The following is a 16,473-nucleotide window of genomic DNA, read 5'->3' on the forward strand; positions in this document are numbered from 1 at the left end:
GCCTGGCGGGCGGGCCGGGACGGCGTCTGTATCTTGTCGTTTTGTTTCTTTAATGATTTCCTCGTGAATGTTATGCCGCGAGTTAATTTTACGCGCGCGTAAGGGCGCGGGGTGTCCGTTCCGCTGTGGGTGTGAGCGCTTTGTCTCACGCTCACCTGCCGCCCGGCCCCGCTCAGCACCGCCCCTGGGAGCGCCTTCCGTGGGCACCGCTGGAGCTGCGAAGGACCCCTAAAGGCCATCCAGTCCGACCCCTGCGCTGCACAAGGACACCCACAGCTCCAGCTGCGCTCGCAGCCACGTCCAGCCTGACCTCGTGCAGGGATGGGGCAGCACCGCCTCTCTGGGCAACCTGTGCCGCTGCCTCACCGCCCTTGTTATAAAGAACTTCCTCTTAGATCCAGTGTGGTCTCCACCTGGCGTTTCTGTGCAGGCAGAAGCTGCCAGGATAAACATGACGGAGGTGTCCCTTTGCAATTAGAACGCGGCTTTTGGAGAGCAGCTGGGAGGCTTGTGAAGTCACTGGGATTAATTTTCTTTGCAGAACTGCCTGTTTGCCCAGGCTGCAGGCTCTATGGCTCACGAGGCAGCGCTTAGAAGAGCAGTGGCTTGGAGCTGTGGGCTGCACGAGCCTGCAGCAGCTCTGCTTTTGGTTCGGCTACATCTGCTTTGGCTCTGTGAGTATTTCTCTGTTGTACTGGCATGCGGAGTGGGCAGAACAAAGCTCTTACCTCATCTTAGGCCTGGTTAGGTCTGCGAAGAGTTTTGTTACAGTTGGACTGCGCAGTGATAGAGAAGTCTCCTTCTCTGGAGATACTCAAAACCTGTATGGACACCCACCTGCGTGACCTGCTGTAGGGAACTGGCTTTAGCAGGTTGGACAGTGGGGTTGGATTCAGTGATCTCTAGATGTCCCTTCTAACCCCTACATTTCTGTGATTTTCCTTAATTGTTGAGATCTGCGTGTTGAATTAGATGAGTGGAAAGACTGTGTGAAATAAGCTGTGTGTTAATTGTACAGTGAAGCAAGAAAAGCGCTGTGATTCTGAGAATATTTGTGAGGATTCATCTTGTGTTTTACTGTGTGTAATCCTAGGGTGCATTTAATTTCTTGGAGGGGATTTGTAGCAAATCTGCTGCCTTATTTTTTGTATTAATTAAAGCATAAGGTAAGTAATAATTACCAAGAATTTCAGCAATACTGAAATGATGGTGGAAAAGCTACGTGAAACAAGATTCCTGTGTGTTTCTAGGTGTCTACTCACTTAATTACTTTTGAATCATGTGCAGAGTGTTTTCTTGAATGGATATTTGTAGATCAGTCTGTTCCTTTTTTGTAAACTTGTAAGTGGTTGGATTTTTTGTTAGCTTCCTTTACTCCTCACTGGGTTTGTGATCATGTTGTGCTACCCCCTGTTATGGTGTCTGACAGATCAGTTTGTGAGGATTCATTTGTGTGGTAATACAAGTTTCCTCTTGGTGAAAGCTTTGGAAGGACAGCTAACACAAACATCAGTCTGTTGAGAAATTGGTTATGTTAAGCCTCAGGAGTTAAGTTTGCTTGAAAAATTGCTGGTGGCTTGAGGGACTTCTGTGTTGAACATACTGAGAACAAACACCTGAATCTGTGATTGCTTGTCAGAGCACATGTGGTCCAGGTGGTTTATGAGCAGTTCCAGTTCCTTTGCCAGTACTGTGTCCAGTCAGCAGTGTGAGACATCAGCAGGTTGCTGCAGTGTTCCTTGCATACCCACCAGTTTTGTGTTCCTCAGCCTGACTGAGGTCCCTCTGGGATGTGTGGCCACCACCTCCAGTAAGCTCTGGTACAGTATCCTGTTTCCTGGTGCTCTGAAGCACATAGCTTGTGATCAGCCGTGTCAAGACTTTGGTATGGGGCTAAAGGACAATGGGAAGTTGACTGTGGTTGTTCTGAAGTACATCTGTTTGAAAGACAGTGTCTTTTTTTTTTCAATTCAGGAGATTTGGATCAGAAGATGAAAGGGGCTGAGGAGCAGAGGTCTCTCCTTCCAGATGTAGTGACTGCTCTAGCAGGCTGAGGTGTGGTGGTGTATAGCATACCAAAAACTGGTGCTGTAGTCGTGTGCATTGCAGGCACCGTGGATAAACGGTATTTGCCATGGACCTACATACTTGGCATACCGTGCAGCTCTTGAAAATAAGACATTTATGGTAACTCTAATCTGTAGTAAGAAATGTTTCAAAATACGTGCTTCACAGAAATAGAACCCTCTAACATTCTTTAGTAAAGAGTTGCGCAGCAGGAATGTTAAGCGGAGTCAAATGTTGCCAATTAAACTGTTTTGTTCAAGCCATCATTTATTTGGTGGCATATATTGGAAGAAAGGATGGTAATGTAACTGAATGCTTGGTACTCTGTTAAATTAAGTCAATTAAGGCAATGAAATACAGAGATCACGTGGTAGGAATTGGGTGGGTATAGGACTCTTATTTCCAGCACGTCTTAGTGTGGAACACAGCAGATAAGTGCTTTCTGACATGCAAAGTGCTACAGCAAGAAGCAATGCAACGCCATTATCTCTTACTTTTGAAGCAGTGTAGTCTTCTTACAGAGAAGTTAACAAGAGCTGGAAGGGCTTCTGTGTCCATTTAGCATTCGTGGTGCTTATGACCTACAATAGGACTATTTCTTGTTGCTAGTTTTATCTGATGTTTTACCACCTACAGTTACCCAATCCTACATCGCGTGATGGTTCAGCCTGCCATAGTTATTTGGGAGTCTGAGTGTTTGCAGTTTGAGCAGGACAGGGAGGAAGGATTGGCAGGAACATGGAATTTTCTCTGTGTCTCGGCTGCCATGAGCTCTAGCACGGTTTGTTTGTGAAACGGCGGCTGCTACTGCTTCACATTCTTGGCTGATGAATCTGGAGTGCTTATGTGGTCTGGTCCTGCTCTTATTCTGGGCTCCACGTGATATCATGGCCTGTTTTAATTTGACTTCAAGGCCCTCTGATAGATAGACCAGTACAAACACAGTCTTCCCACTGCCTTCCTGTTCCCTAATGTTGCAGCTGAAATGAAAGGCGATAAAGGACCTAACAGGCATCACACTGAGCTGTTTCTGCACTGGATTTCTTGCCCTTAACAGCACCTCCTTTGGTTAGAAAGACAGAGGTCAATGCAGTGCAGAAGCACAAGTCTTTTTCTTAAACTGTTGCACTGTTTAACGTAGTCACAGCAGCCCTTGTGAAACACATGTTTAAAATGCTTGCTTCAGGTGGTGCACGTGGTATCCATGGAGCAAACCCAAAGGAACTGCATTTTCTCCCATTCTTGGTTTTCTAAGACAGCCTTGTAAAAGAAATTTCTTTGGACATCTCTTCCCCATGACCTGTGTCCAAAGAATAGAAGCCTGCTTTGCATGTAAGCACATGTTGTCTTCCTGAGCTCTGGAAAGTCTGAAATCACTGAATGACCTCGTAAATATTTAAATACCAAGGAACCCTTGTTTAGTAGCAGATTGCTGCTGCTCTGTTGCACCCAGTGGGGCCCCTGTCCATTGACACGAGGTGAGCTGTTTATTACCATCCCTCACTGGTCTCATGCTTACCAGCTTAAAGGCAGAAACAACTACACTTTGAGGGGCTTCTCTCAAAAGAAAGCTGTTCTTGCTCCTATTCCACTAGCTCTGGAATATGAATACCTTCTGGCCAGATGCCCAGCTCTAAACATGGTACTCTAACATGCTCTCACAAGTGACTTGGAAAGGGAAAAAAAAAAAAAAACCACCAACAAACGTTTTGGACATTTAAGTGGTTCCCTTCTCTGGTTTTGCATCCCAAGTGATGAGTTTGACTTCTGCTTTCTACTTGCTGAATACAGATCCATACTTACCCATAATTATCTCCGTGGTTCTTTGTGACTTGGATTATTTTCATCCTGGAATTATGTTTCAACAAGGTCTTGCTAACTTTTCTTTTCATGTATAGTTTGCATTACATACATTAACATTCCCTTGTGTAGCTTTGTATCCTTGTCTTCCTGTTACTCCTTCACTTGATATTTTAAGTGCTCATTGACAACAATGTAATCTTGACAAGAATAAATACATATCCTTGTGCCAAGTGGGGCCCTGGCACGCTCTGTTGGGTAACTTTCTGAGATGGTAATTCCTGAGGACAAGTTAGACGTTGGCAACTATGAGGTGGCAGTGTTTGGTGGCAGTTGTTGTAATAAGCTATTCCAGCAGTGGCTGGTTGGGGACTTTTTAAGCAGGGTTGCTTCACAGCGTTCAGAGTAGTTGATGCAAGATGGAAAACCGTAATCTGAGTGCGTCAGATAGCTGTGAAGGAGGAAGCCTGGGCCCGTGTCCTCTGTTTGCTAAGGGCTCTGCCTGTTTGTTTGTCTGCCTGGCAACCCTCAGGCTGCTGCAGGTGACTCAGACTATCTGCTCTATATGCCCTGTAGCATAAACCTTACCTTGTCTGTGGTTTTTACGGGAGTCTAGAGACGGCTGTTTAAAATAGCGGTGGTTTCTTACCAAGAAACTTGGTTATTCATTTGAGTGCTGATCACGTAGCAGTGTTCTTCGCAGGCTTCTGGACCTACCACAGAAATACAGAATGCAAACCGAAGGAAACATCTGGATCTTAAGCAGAATATTATGTTTAACTCTGGGTTGTTGGGCAGAGGCACCAATCGATTTGGAAATGGAAGAGCTGAAGAAAGTAGTCTTCAAATATCATCAGTCTTCTCTTCACCTTTGTAAAACAAAAGTATAGATGTTGGGAGGCAATGTATGGGCTGTGACAGGAAAGCTTCTTTTTTTTTCTTTTTTCCTTTTGTTAAACTTTGCAGTTCCCAAGTGTGGATGGACATTACGTCTCCTGCACAGTTCTGTTTATAAGGATGTTTCCTTTCAGAGCAAGGACAGACAAGTGCTTCCTCTGTGTCAGGGCTGTATGTGCCTCGTGAGCCTGCGGAATAGGAAGATATCCTTTATTTCAGTAGCAGAATCTCATTTGATGCATTTTGCTGGAGTCTGGTGCGTGCAAAGAATAATGAATTTAAGGAAGGTAGAGCATTGGCTCAGCTTGTGCTCGGTTAACTTTCCATTCAGCCAGCTGTGCATACTCTACAATCTTAGCTATGAATGGTCCATCAGTTTTTCTCCATTCATACTTTTCCTAACTGATGCGCTTCTTTAAATGAGCTCTAATGCAGCATAGAACAACAGATTGCATTTCGCCCTTAACACTGCATTAAGAGTTTAAGCAGATGAAGGAAAAAAAAACAACCGTGAAGTCTTCCGGGTTGTACACATTCTCCCTGACTTCTGTAAAGCCTTATTTGTTCTGAGTTGCAGCGATACCAGTAGTGACTGGGATATGTAACAGCTCTTAAAAACCAGCTGTGAGTTTGGCAGTCTCAAATCCTGTTTATGGTCATCTTGTTTGCTAGGAGTTCTCCTGAAATCCTATTTACAGTTAATAGGAATTGGATTTTTCCGCCTTTAGCTGTGGCCTTTTAAACAGATAAACATTTAGCAAAAGGATGGTGGGCTTTGATACAGCGGCAGAAATGTTGACTATTTGCTACTTAGAATCATGTAACTTTAATAGAGGTATCTTAACTGGGGCATCCAAACTTGAAAACTTCCAGCAGTATCCATGTTTGTGTTCAATGAGGGTTATATACATCCCTCTGCTGGACTGCTGGACCAGGATATTCGGTCTGAGGAGAGCTCTTCCAAGCTGTTTTTTGTCTTGAGATGGCATCACCAGCTGTTTTCCTGGAGGCTGTCATTTAGGAAGGAGATAAGTAGTCCTCCAGTCAAGTGATTTCTGAGTTCAGGACAGGCTTTGGTTGGGTCTGGGGAGAGAACTTTGTGGGAGTACAGCCAGAGCACAAACCATGCCAACCTTTTAAATTCTTCATGCCATTTAAACATTTTATTTCTAGGTATAGAATGGTCTACAGCTATCAGTCAGTAAGCTTGATTCCCAAGATCACCTGTGCTGGTTCCTGTGCTTTATTATCAGTGTGCTAATTGAACTCAGCAAAGGGTTTTTGAACAGGAATTGCATCTTTTAGTAGAGTATATGATGCTGTTCTGTTGGTTCTGCTCTGGTCATCTACTGCATTATATTTCCACTCCACTGTCTGCTAGTCTGCAGTGCATAAGTTTTGGAAGTGTGATTACTACCAATCTCTTAAGCTTGTATTTGAAGACCATTGAAAGAGTGTATGTGCAATGTGTATGTGTAAAAGTGTGTGTATGACTTTGTGTCTTGTGGTTTTTGTTGTTGTTTTTTTTTTTTAACTGAACTTTAAGCTAATAATCATTGTATAACGTACTTAATTGCAGAAAGAAGCTTCCTGGGATACTGGTATGTCACACATCATCTCCTACCAGTATTTTTCTCGAGAGTTCTGTTAAGAAGAGAAAAGGGATATGTGGGCAGGGATCAGTAATACACTTGACTAGGTGCTGATCCTAGGCTAAAAGCTGTTCTTTAGAGAAACTTCTTGATTGTTTGATGGAATTCTTTGCTTCTACTGGCTGCAATAGACAACTGGTTATCAGCTGAAAGCTTTGTATGAAGTATCATAGAATCATAGAATGGCCTGGGTTGAAAAGGACCACAATGCTCATCCAGTTCCAACCCCCTGCTGTGTGCAGGGTCACCAACCAGCAGACCAGGCTGCCCAGAGCCACGTCCAGCCTGGCCTTGAATGCCTGCAGGGATGGGGCATCCACAGCCTCCTTGGGCAACCTGTTCCAGTGCCTCACCACCTTCTGAGTTAAAAACTTTCTCTCAATATCTAACCTAAACCTCCCCTGTCTCAGTCTGAAACCATTCCCCCTTGTGCTATCACTATCCACCCTCATAAACAGCCGTTCCCCCTCCTGTTCATATGCTTCCTTCAAGTACTGGAAGGCCACAATGAGGTCTCCCTGGAGTCTTCTCCAAGTATGCCAGCTTTTAATTGGAGGCAATATGATTATTTGCTTGGCTCCTTAAACTCATTACTGGGCCAGCTTCTCTTCCGTGCTCTTCAAACAGTCATTAAGACCTTAAGCCTTCCTCTGTTGGGTTGGATTAAGGGTTACCCTGTTGGGTGAGGGTTAAGAGTTATCCTTAACTGCCCCTAAAATATCTGTACTGGAGTCAGTGCCACTTTGGCATCCTAAGAGTCTATGGGTCTGTATTGTGAATGTGTGGGCTAATTCCTATTGCACATAAATGATGATTTTAATTAATTCAGTTTTTTAAATGCTGAGCCTCCCAGGGCTACAGATAAGTGTCACGAGTTGTTGGAAACTGGCAAAGTTACAATTTCCATGGGTAGTCTCCAAGTTGTAGCCTTAGTGGGTCATGGAACAGCAAACTAAACTGTTCCAGGTCTGGGCACGATGTGGCGGTGTCAGTATAATGTGTTTGTGGGTGTGAAATGTGTGTGTGCAGGGATAGGTGTGTTTCCTTGGGAATCCACACATTTAAGGAGGCTGGGGGCAGAGAGAGGCCTTTCTTGTGGCAAGCTGCTAAGAAGCATGGCAGCTGTTTGAAGCTGCTCATGGGCTTGGAATGCATTTCTGATCAAGAGATTAACAAGGAAAAGTTGTCAAAAGTTCACTGAATGTGCAGGGTTCCAAGAAATAGCTGTTGCTGCTAAGCTCTGCAGTCCTGGTAGCACGTGGATGTCTGGTGCTGCATGGAGAAGCAACGGTGGAGTGCTTAGGCTGATAGCACAGGTAGGCTTGGCAAAGCACAGAGGAAGAAATAAAATCAAAGAGTGCAAAGTGATTTGCCCACAAGTGTGGTAACGGACTTAAGGCTGGGTTACAGTCTGGATCTTTTTGCACTGTGCATTGCTGAACAGTAGATTCCTAGGAAGACGGACCACTGCGGTGATATTCTGTAGAATATAACTTTTAGCTGGAAGGAAAAAGGGCTGGGGAGAGGTGATTCTCACACTATGAGCTAAGAGAGAGAGCTGTGAGCTGAATGCGCTCAGGCCAGCAGCTGGCAACAGCTGTTCTGTTATGCTTCAGGCTGCAAAGGAAAGTAAAAGAGCTTTGTTCCTGCTTGAACCCTAGATAGGGGTGTTAGGAAGCCCAGCTGAACGCAGCCACCCCTCTGAGCTGGTGATGGAGAGGATGGGGAGAGTGAACCAGCACCAGGCTTAGGCATTTCTGATCTTGAGCTTTGTGCTCATCGCCAAATGGGTGTTTTGGCCTTGGCCAGGTCTTTCTGCGGAGCTCCAGTTGTCCTGTATGTGGGCCTTGGGGAAAGAAATGGAGTGTGCTTGATTCCTGTCTATAGACAGAGGATGATTACCAGTTTTGTGCTGAACGTGGTGCAGTTTCCTTCCGCAGTAAGAACCTTGCAAGTAAGAGAAATTGCAGAACTTGGTGGGAGCAGTGATCTTACATGCTGCAGCTGTAAAAGAAAGATAGTGAAAAGAAGGATGTTCACTTTCTCCTTGATTAGCATTTTGGTGCTGTGGTTTTGGGAGGAATGCAGAATGGGGAAGAAATAATAAGTTTCAGGGTTAGATAGCTCGGCTGCAGCAGGTCAAGTTACTCTAGAGATGCACAACTCCCCAGAAGTGTGGGTTTGTGTCTGTGGAGAGAATGTGTGATAGGTGAGGTACAGAGAAACTGGGAGAAATGAACTTGATGATTGGTTTAAGAGCAGTTAGTAGGCTTTATTGATAAAGATTCCTTTTTTTTCTTTTTTTTTTTCTCACTGAGCAGAACTTATGCAAAGAAGATACAAAAGATGCAAAGATACAAAAATAACAGGGACCAGATGCAGAAGCAATAAAATAATGCCGTGCTAACTGGTACATAACCTCAAGAACTATTTTCACCCATTAGCGGTCTTCTTACTGTCTCCAGAAAGAGAATTACTATTTATTTCTGTTAACTGTCTTACTCAAATTATTTGTGTTTGTTAGAAAAAGGCAAGTAAACATATTCCTGTATACTTAACCTCAGCTTCTTATGCACAGCGATTACGGATGTTTGTCGCTAGCAGTCACTGGAATCTTCTGGTACGAATGTCAGTAGGGATTAAACCTAGAAGATGCTTTGTCATGCTTCATTTTGGGTTTGATCGCATTTGATCCAGGTTAGAAATACAAAAATGTGTTGATAAGAAATGTTTTGCCAAGCCATACATGTGACACAAACCCCAAACTTGTGGGGTCACCATGGTGTTTTAGTTTAGAGCAGTCTCTTGTTCGTACTTTAACCTCATTTCACTGAATGAGGCTTATTTTCTTCTAAAGCACTTATTTTGAAACTCTTTGTCCCAGAGGAGAGAAGAGAGAAAACAAAATGTTTACTCAAGCAAGAGTGGAAGAGTGGAAAATTAAACACCCACACTTCCCTCTTTAGGAGTTCCCCTAGCAGTTCCTGTGAACTCAAATCCAGCAGGGAGAGAGCAGCTTAGGTGATCGAGTAGGACTCAGTGTGGGTGCTGATGTTGCTGGAGAAGCAAAGCTGAGGGGAAATAATCTTCCCTGTACCCATGGGATCAAAACTGGGCAAGATAGGGAAGGTAAAGCTGCTTATCCCAAAATCTAGAGAGAGGATGTGTCCTTATTCCTCTTTGCCTAGATGAAGGCAGCATGGGAGAGGCTTGACGTCTCTCTGCTGTAAGAGACAGTGGGTGGCTGCTGCATTGATTCCTTGTTCTTTATACAGGGGAGCGAATATCCCAGTGTTTTGAGGGACTCGAGGGAAGCAGCTAGGTGAGTTCTTGGGGTTGTCCTCTTGGACTACCCTTTTCAATACAAGTGTGTTGTTGGAAGAAGAAGGAAGGCTGCTCAAACTTCTGGAAAACGTAGGATTTTGATGATGTCTTGTGTGATACATCTTTCTTTCTGGAAACCTTATGTAGATATTTGGGAGAAAGGAGTAGCAAAGACTGAAGAGAAAGAAAAAAGAAAAAAAAAAAAAAAAAAGAGAACTGTGTTGGTGAGTGGAAAACTTAGAGATGCAGGGAAGAAAGCTGCCAGTGTGATAGAATTCATCCCTGGGAGTTCAGCTGCAGTAGAGGGTGAGTTGGGTGTTGGGGCTGGGGAAGGAGATGCTGAGGCTGGTCAGGACAAGCAGAATGCAAAGTGAGAGCCACTGATGGATGAAGGGAAGAAAGCCAGGAACCAGCAGTAATCATGGACTGTTGATGAATTGCAAGTCAGAAGTGGCAGGGGAAGAAGCACTGAGATGGAGGAAGTGCCCACAGTGCTTATCAGAGGAAAAACATGCAGGGAGAGGTTAGGTGAAGCAATTGTTCTCTGAAGGAGGATCACGAGGAGCAACATGAGGGCAGGAAGGATAACCTATGGTTACGTGACTTGGAAATTGTGCAGACTGAAAGTCAAGCCAGGAAACTTGTTGAGGCAAACATTGTCAGTCTCACTGTGTGCATGCAAAGAAAAGAAGAGGAGCGAAGTCAGCAGACAGGTATTTCAACAGACTTCAGCTTTGAGTTTCCAGGGTTTCCTTGGCATATGTGATAACCTTGTTTTCAATCTAATTTATCCTACTGTGAAGAAGTTGGACAAAAGAGGAAACAATAAAGCATTATCAGAATAGAACGTCGTGTTTGGTTTCCCTTGCATTGTATTGGTAAAAATATATTTAGAAACTAAACAGTAGATTCTGAATACTGAGTATCTGAAACTCCCTTGTCTGACAAGGAGAAAAATCTCCCAACTGACTTCCTTAGCCCAATTCCCCATGTAAGATGTAGTTCAGTTGTATGGGGAAAATAAAGTGACTAAGACTATTTCAGAGCATAAGTTGTGAGATCGCTGTGCTGGAGGGCTTATCCTGTTTGCAATGTTGGCATGCTTGCACAACAGCGAACTGATTCATAGACATGGTTCACTTTGTACAGAGCTGAAAAAAAACCAAAGCAAACTAAGCATTCCAAGCTTGGCAGTAACTTTCTCTCTCCACAATACAGGTCACAGCACTGGTTCTTAACAGCATCGAACGTGAGAAGTCTCTGGGGGGGAAACCCTGTTCATCACTGGGTTTAGGAGTAAAGCCAGGACAACCATTGATACAAAACTTCAGCACATCCATTCATTGCCAGTGCCACATCCTAACTGGGTTTGGTCACTGAAAACTCAGGCGTAGGCAAAAATATTTTGATATTTGCCACATTTACACGGGCAGGGCTTTGTACAGGGAACAGTGAGTTTTTTTGTTTAATGATGTAAAAGATTTTCTTGTAGTTTTTTTTTTGTGCTAGATAAAATCAAAACATCAGCACTGTTATTCTAACGTTTTTTCTTCCATGAAAACATTTTAATTCATTGATAAATATATTGTCTCCTTAGTTCTCAACTTAGTAGTTTGTTCATGCTCTGTTTCTACTAGAAAAACAGGTAACAACAATCCACAGTGTTCTGCAAAGGTCAGTAAAGAGAGCCAATAAAGACAGTAATGTCTGTGGTGTGCAGGTGTAGTGGAACAGTGATGTGCAATTTTTCTTCAAAAAAGAAATCCAGAACAGACAGCTCAAGTCCTCTCAAGTCAGTTGCTTTGGTTGACCTGGCTCAATCCAGTATTGCTGGGATGGTGAAAATTGGTCTTTGTAAGATCCAAGGATTTCTGCAGATTTGCACTAGCTGACTAACTTAGCCTACTTTTTTTCAGACAGGAAAATGGTGTTTCATTTCCTTTGAAGTTAGATATTGATACGTGAATATCTCACATTTTTGTATATGTTTTCCAGGAGTGGATAGCTGAGTAGGTATAGCTTTTTCAGCAATGTTTTCCCAATAGACCTCCAAATTTTTTTTGACCTTGCTGATGTGTAGCTCCAAAAGTAGAACAGACTTTTTGTGTTCAGAGTTTAGTCTTCTACACGTGGAGATGTTACCCTTACATGTTTGTCATTTGTTGATAAATGCAAAGTTTAAAAACTTGCTTATTCATCATTTAAGCTGATGGGATACTTTTTGATTTCATGCTTTCTAATATAAATGTAATAATTTCTGAGTGATGGGAAGTAAGAATAGGTTGGAGAAGGAAGACACGTGAACCTTAAGAAATGTAAACTCTTTTTCTCTGCTTATTTATTCTTCTTTGTCTTGTTTGTTTGTTTCAAAATCATTACTCTAAAAAAAAAGCCACCAAACCCAATGAGGACGATGACTACTCCAAATATAAAAAAAAAAAAAGGTGTGGAGCAACTTGTAACATGAGGCTTTGTAATTGATGTAATTATTTCTTATGTGTTAGAAGGTGTGGCGAAAGGGAGGTACACACCTTTATAAAGTCTTGCAGGGGGGGGAAAAAAGTTGGAAGTGGCCTCCAGAGGTCAGGTCAGGGTAACAACCTTGAAACAAGGAAGGCTGTCACTCTTTGTTGATGCAACTTCTTGTAGCGTTGAGGTAGCTCACCTTGCTGACTAATACGTAGTTGTGCGAGGAGCCTTGTGCCTAGCACTGGTGGTTGTATTCTATGGGTGGTTGTCTTGGGAAGGGTAATTGTGCAGCTCCTTGATATGTTGGCGTGGTACAACTCAAGCTCTATGGTCCGTGCAGAAGATGAATGTAAGGTCAACACCGGATTAAGGTAGTGCTGCTTCTTCTCCAGCACTCATCTTAGCATTTTATGCTGTGCTGGAGTTTAGGGGCTCAGCAAAACGTGCTTTGGGTATTTGTATTCAGCAGTCTCAAGGTGAACAGTACAAGCTTTTAGGTAGACTTCGGTATAACAGATATGCTCAGTGATGGATAGGTTTCATGTTGATTCTTCTTGTTTACTGTTAAGTGGACTCTGTACTCAACCTCATTCGGATGCTTGTGGACACTGAGGGAAATTTTTTTTACTGATTCTCCTAAGATTCTGCGGAGCATGGTTTACTAGATGTGGTGATGATGGGTTGATGGTTGGACTAGATGATCTTAGTGGTCTTTTCTGACTTTAATGGTTCTATGATTTTATGTAGCTTCTTAGGCATTAGGTAGCTCTCAAACAACAGTTTGCTTCTTTTAACTACAGAGATAAACAAAGAAAAATCTTTGCAAGATATTTCCAAATAAAAAAACCCTGTTGCTTGCAATTGCAAAACAACTATTTTCTTACCAAAAAAATCTATGGAGATCACTGATACAAGTTCTGTCATAAAGAGCTATTACATTATGATTGAAAGAAACCACATTTTGTTACTTCTCATTGGAGCACACATTGTTTGAAGTGTGACTTGTGCCTCCGTTGTCAGACTCAGGTAAGAGTGTAGGACTGATCCATCTGGCAAATAAAATTGGGTAATTATCCCTTCCATGGTGCTGTGAGGTTCTTTTCCTGTGTATTACAGTTGCAGTTTTAAGAATGTTGGTGTCCATTTTGTCAAGCCCTTAAAAATGCGGGTGAAGGAATCTCCTTCCTTCCTAAGAGCTGAAATGTGATGGAGTGGAAATAATGATGTATATGTAAGCACAGGAAAGTAAGACTGAAGAGAGATATTTAGAGATTTGTCCTCAGCCAAAAGGCTGGCATGACTGGGAAGTGGTCTAGCGTGGACTCCATTGAGCTGATGTTAGGATCCTGGTGGGGTGAGGCATAAGAGCTCTTTGTTAATTACGGGTGACACCATTGAGCTGTGTGTTATCTCACTGGAGAGATGTGGAAGGAGGCCCTTATAGCAAGAAGAAATTAACTGGGTGTTGTAACCATTGGTGGCCGTTGTCTTGGGAGTCCAGGAAAAATGGCCTGAAAATTGGACGAATTCCTACAATTAGTTGCCATTGATGTTGTTTTGTTACCAGGGGTTAAACTCCTTGAATATCTGCCTAAGCTTATAACAAAAGAGGAGGATATCTCTGTGGCAAAAATGGGAAGTGTAAAATGTAAGTTGACTTGGATAGGTCTGTGTTGGTTTCTGACCTGTGGTTTGTCAGATTTGCAAGTTGCTTCTGAGTAATCAATAAATTGTTTGATAAGTCAGTACTGAACAGCTGGGGTTATTAATGAGGATGCCTGAAGTGCAGCAGAAGCACATGGGCAATGTGCAGAAAGGGGGGCTTGAGTCCCTCTTGGGCAACCATTAGGGAGAAGGCTGAAGGGTCTGAGTCCCCAGTGTCTTGTCTGGTTATTGTTGTTAGTCTGTGCTAAGTCACTGTCTTTTTGTGTGTCCTGTGTGTATTATATTACTTTACTAATGGGCAGTAAGCCTTTCTGAGGGGGAGGAAGGGGGCTGGGGTGATCGTCTCTGGGTTGTTTGCTGAAATGTTGAAAGGAGGTAGAAGGGGATCCAAAAGACAACTGGTGGAATATTGTAATCACAGCTGGCCGTTGTATATTTTAAAAGAATTAATGTTGTTTTGAAGAAGGGAGAGAAAATGGGGTGAAGTGCTGTATGTTGATTTCTTTGGAAGTAAGATATGATACAGCATTGCAAAAATATTGTACCAAAAGATCTTCCATTGGTGTTCTTAGAAAAGGATAATCAGAAACTCCACTCTGCAGCATAGGTTAAACATGCATTAAGTATCAGGCAGAGGAAGAGAAATACGGAGGAGTGAAGCTGGTTCAAATCTGGGGCAGAGGAGACCAAGCATGGATGAGATAGATTTTGAGTTTGTGGTGAGAGGGAGGGAGGGGATTGAAGTCCAATAGCAGGAGGCAGGCAGTAGGACCCAGCAGTTTGAAACCTGGAACTAAAGCAGTAAGGCAGAAGCAGTATCCATTAAACTAGAGGCTAGGAAGGGGTGCAAAGATGAGCAATCCACAAATAATACAGCTGTACTGTACTACCACATCAAGAAGCCAAATGGGAAGGGATACAGGTTAGAAAAGTATCTGAGCGCAATTAATCAGATCACACAGGAAATACATCTGGTAGTAACAAACCTTTATGCTTTGCTAAAGGCTCTAACAGAGCAGCATAGGTGGTAAATGGTGTTAGATCCATGCTTTCTTCTGGATATCTCTGGATCTGGCATGCCAGGTGATTTTTGCCTCTGAGTGGGAAAATACAGAGACAAATCACTTTTAGATGGAGAGCTACTAAACGAGTTATAAGGCTATGGAGGTACAGGTCTTTGCTAGAGGAATGATCTTCTCAATCTGAAATACCTGAAGAGGTAGAGAATGTGTTAACGCCATGGGTGTAACCCCAGGACAATCAGGGCAGGCTGAACCGGTAACTGTACATCTGAAGCTGAACACCAGACTGGTAAAAAGCAAAATAAACACCTGAACTGATTGTACATGTAAGGTTGCATACTGCCCTAGGGGTCCTGGTGCAGAGATTAGGACCTTGGGAGCATCATGTCAAAGGGCAATGGCAGCCACTGTACTCCTGATACAGGGACAAAAGAGGACAGTATTTGTGCCACACATGGTGATGGCTTGCCTGGATCATAAAGGAGGCCATTAATTGTCCCTCTGCAGAACTGAGAGGATGTAGAATTGAAAGTAATGAACCTTTCGAACCCTGCAGTATTCTTAGCAGTGAGTGGGGATGAAGAGGACCTGAACACAACTGCCTGCAAACTCTTGAGCAGGTTTGTTCCAGCTGAGTTGATGGACGAGATGCTTTCTTTGAAGATATGACTATGGAGCTGGTTGTTGATAGCAGCAACTTTGTGAAGGAGGGGATTCAAAAAGCAGATTATGCTGCAGTAACTCAAGATGAGATGGTAGAGGCCAAAGCTTTGCATCTCGATACCTCAGCACAAAAAGCTGATTGCCTTCAGTGGGGAATAGAGGCAGTGATCAGGAGTCCTTATGGCAGCTACAAGAAGCTCATGACAGCCAACGTTCAAGTACAGAGAGGTGAAGGAGGAATATGCAATAAACTTCTCAGAAACAATATTGCAATCCAAGCTGTAACTTTTTCTTGCCTCCCAACTGCAGCTCAACGCTAAACATTTCTATATAGGTTGCTCTGAAAATAGCACCTACTTATTTCCATGAAAATGACAACAGATACAAAGAGCACAGTAATATTAATCGATAGAGCAAATTCTCAGTCTCAAAACACCACTAATATGCTTTCTCACCAACCATAAATAAGAGCCTGCCTGTCATGCTTCTAAATATATGTGTGTGTGTGTGTGTGTGTGTGTGTGTGTGTGTGTGTCAGTAGAGGCAGCCTATTGTCATTGCTGCTGAAACACACCACCCACCTCCTCACTGTGCTCACATCCACTGTTTGCTTTCCATAAACATTCAGCAAGTGTTGATGAATGCCAGTGGTGCTGTTTTTTCCACATAGAGGAATTCAGTGACACACCTTTGCCTCATATGCATTTCCATGTCAGGCATTATTTTCTCAGGCTGTGTCTCTGCTGCCATCTGCCACATGGCAACAATATACAGTGGGTTGTTGGTGGCAAGGTTCAGCTTCTACTGTCATACCACCAACATCATAAAATAGGAGGCTTTCGGAGCAGCCCTTGTCTACAGGTTTGAAAACATTTCTGAATGTTTTTGCTTTTAGTATGTCCTGTTTCTGGCAG

General features: G+C 43.2%; 1 protein-coding gene across 3 annotated transcripts in view; it reads left to right on the forward strand.

Moving 5' to 3' along the window:
• The first annotated feature begins 509 nt into the window (after positions 1-509).
• The window catches only part of RIN2 (Ras and Rab interactor 2), a 58,586-nt gene continuing 42,622 nt past the window's right edge, over positions 510-16,473 (forward strand). Inside the window, exon 1 of one of the 3 annotated variants that reach the window (XM_003203643.4) lies at positions 510-674. The gene's annotated coding sequence lies outside the window, so the exon portion shown is untranslated. The remainder of the gene's footprint in view (positions 675-16,473) is intronic. The other 2 variants (XM_031552289.1, XM_019612512.2) reach the window with 2 other exon arrangements.

This window comes from Meleagris gallopavo, chromosome 2 (assembly GCF_000146605.3).
Source record: "Meleagris gallopavo isolate NT-WF06-2002-E0010 breed Aviagen turkey brand Nicholas breeding stock chromosome 2, Turkey_5.1, whole genome shotgun sequence".
In the NCBI taxonomy this organism is placed as follows: domain Eukaryota; kingdom Metazoa; phylum Chordata; class Aves; order Galliformes; family Phasianidae; genus Meleagris; species Meleagris gallopavo.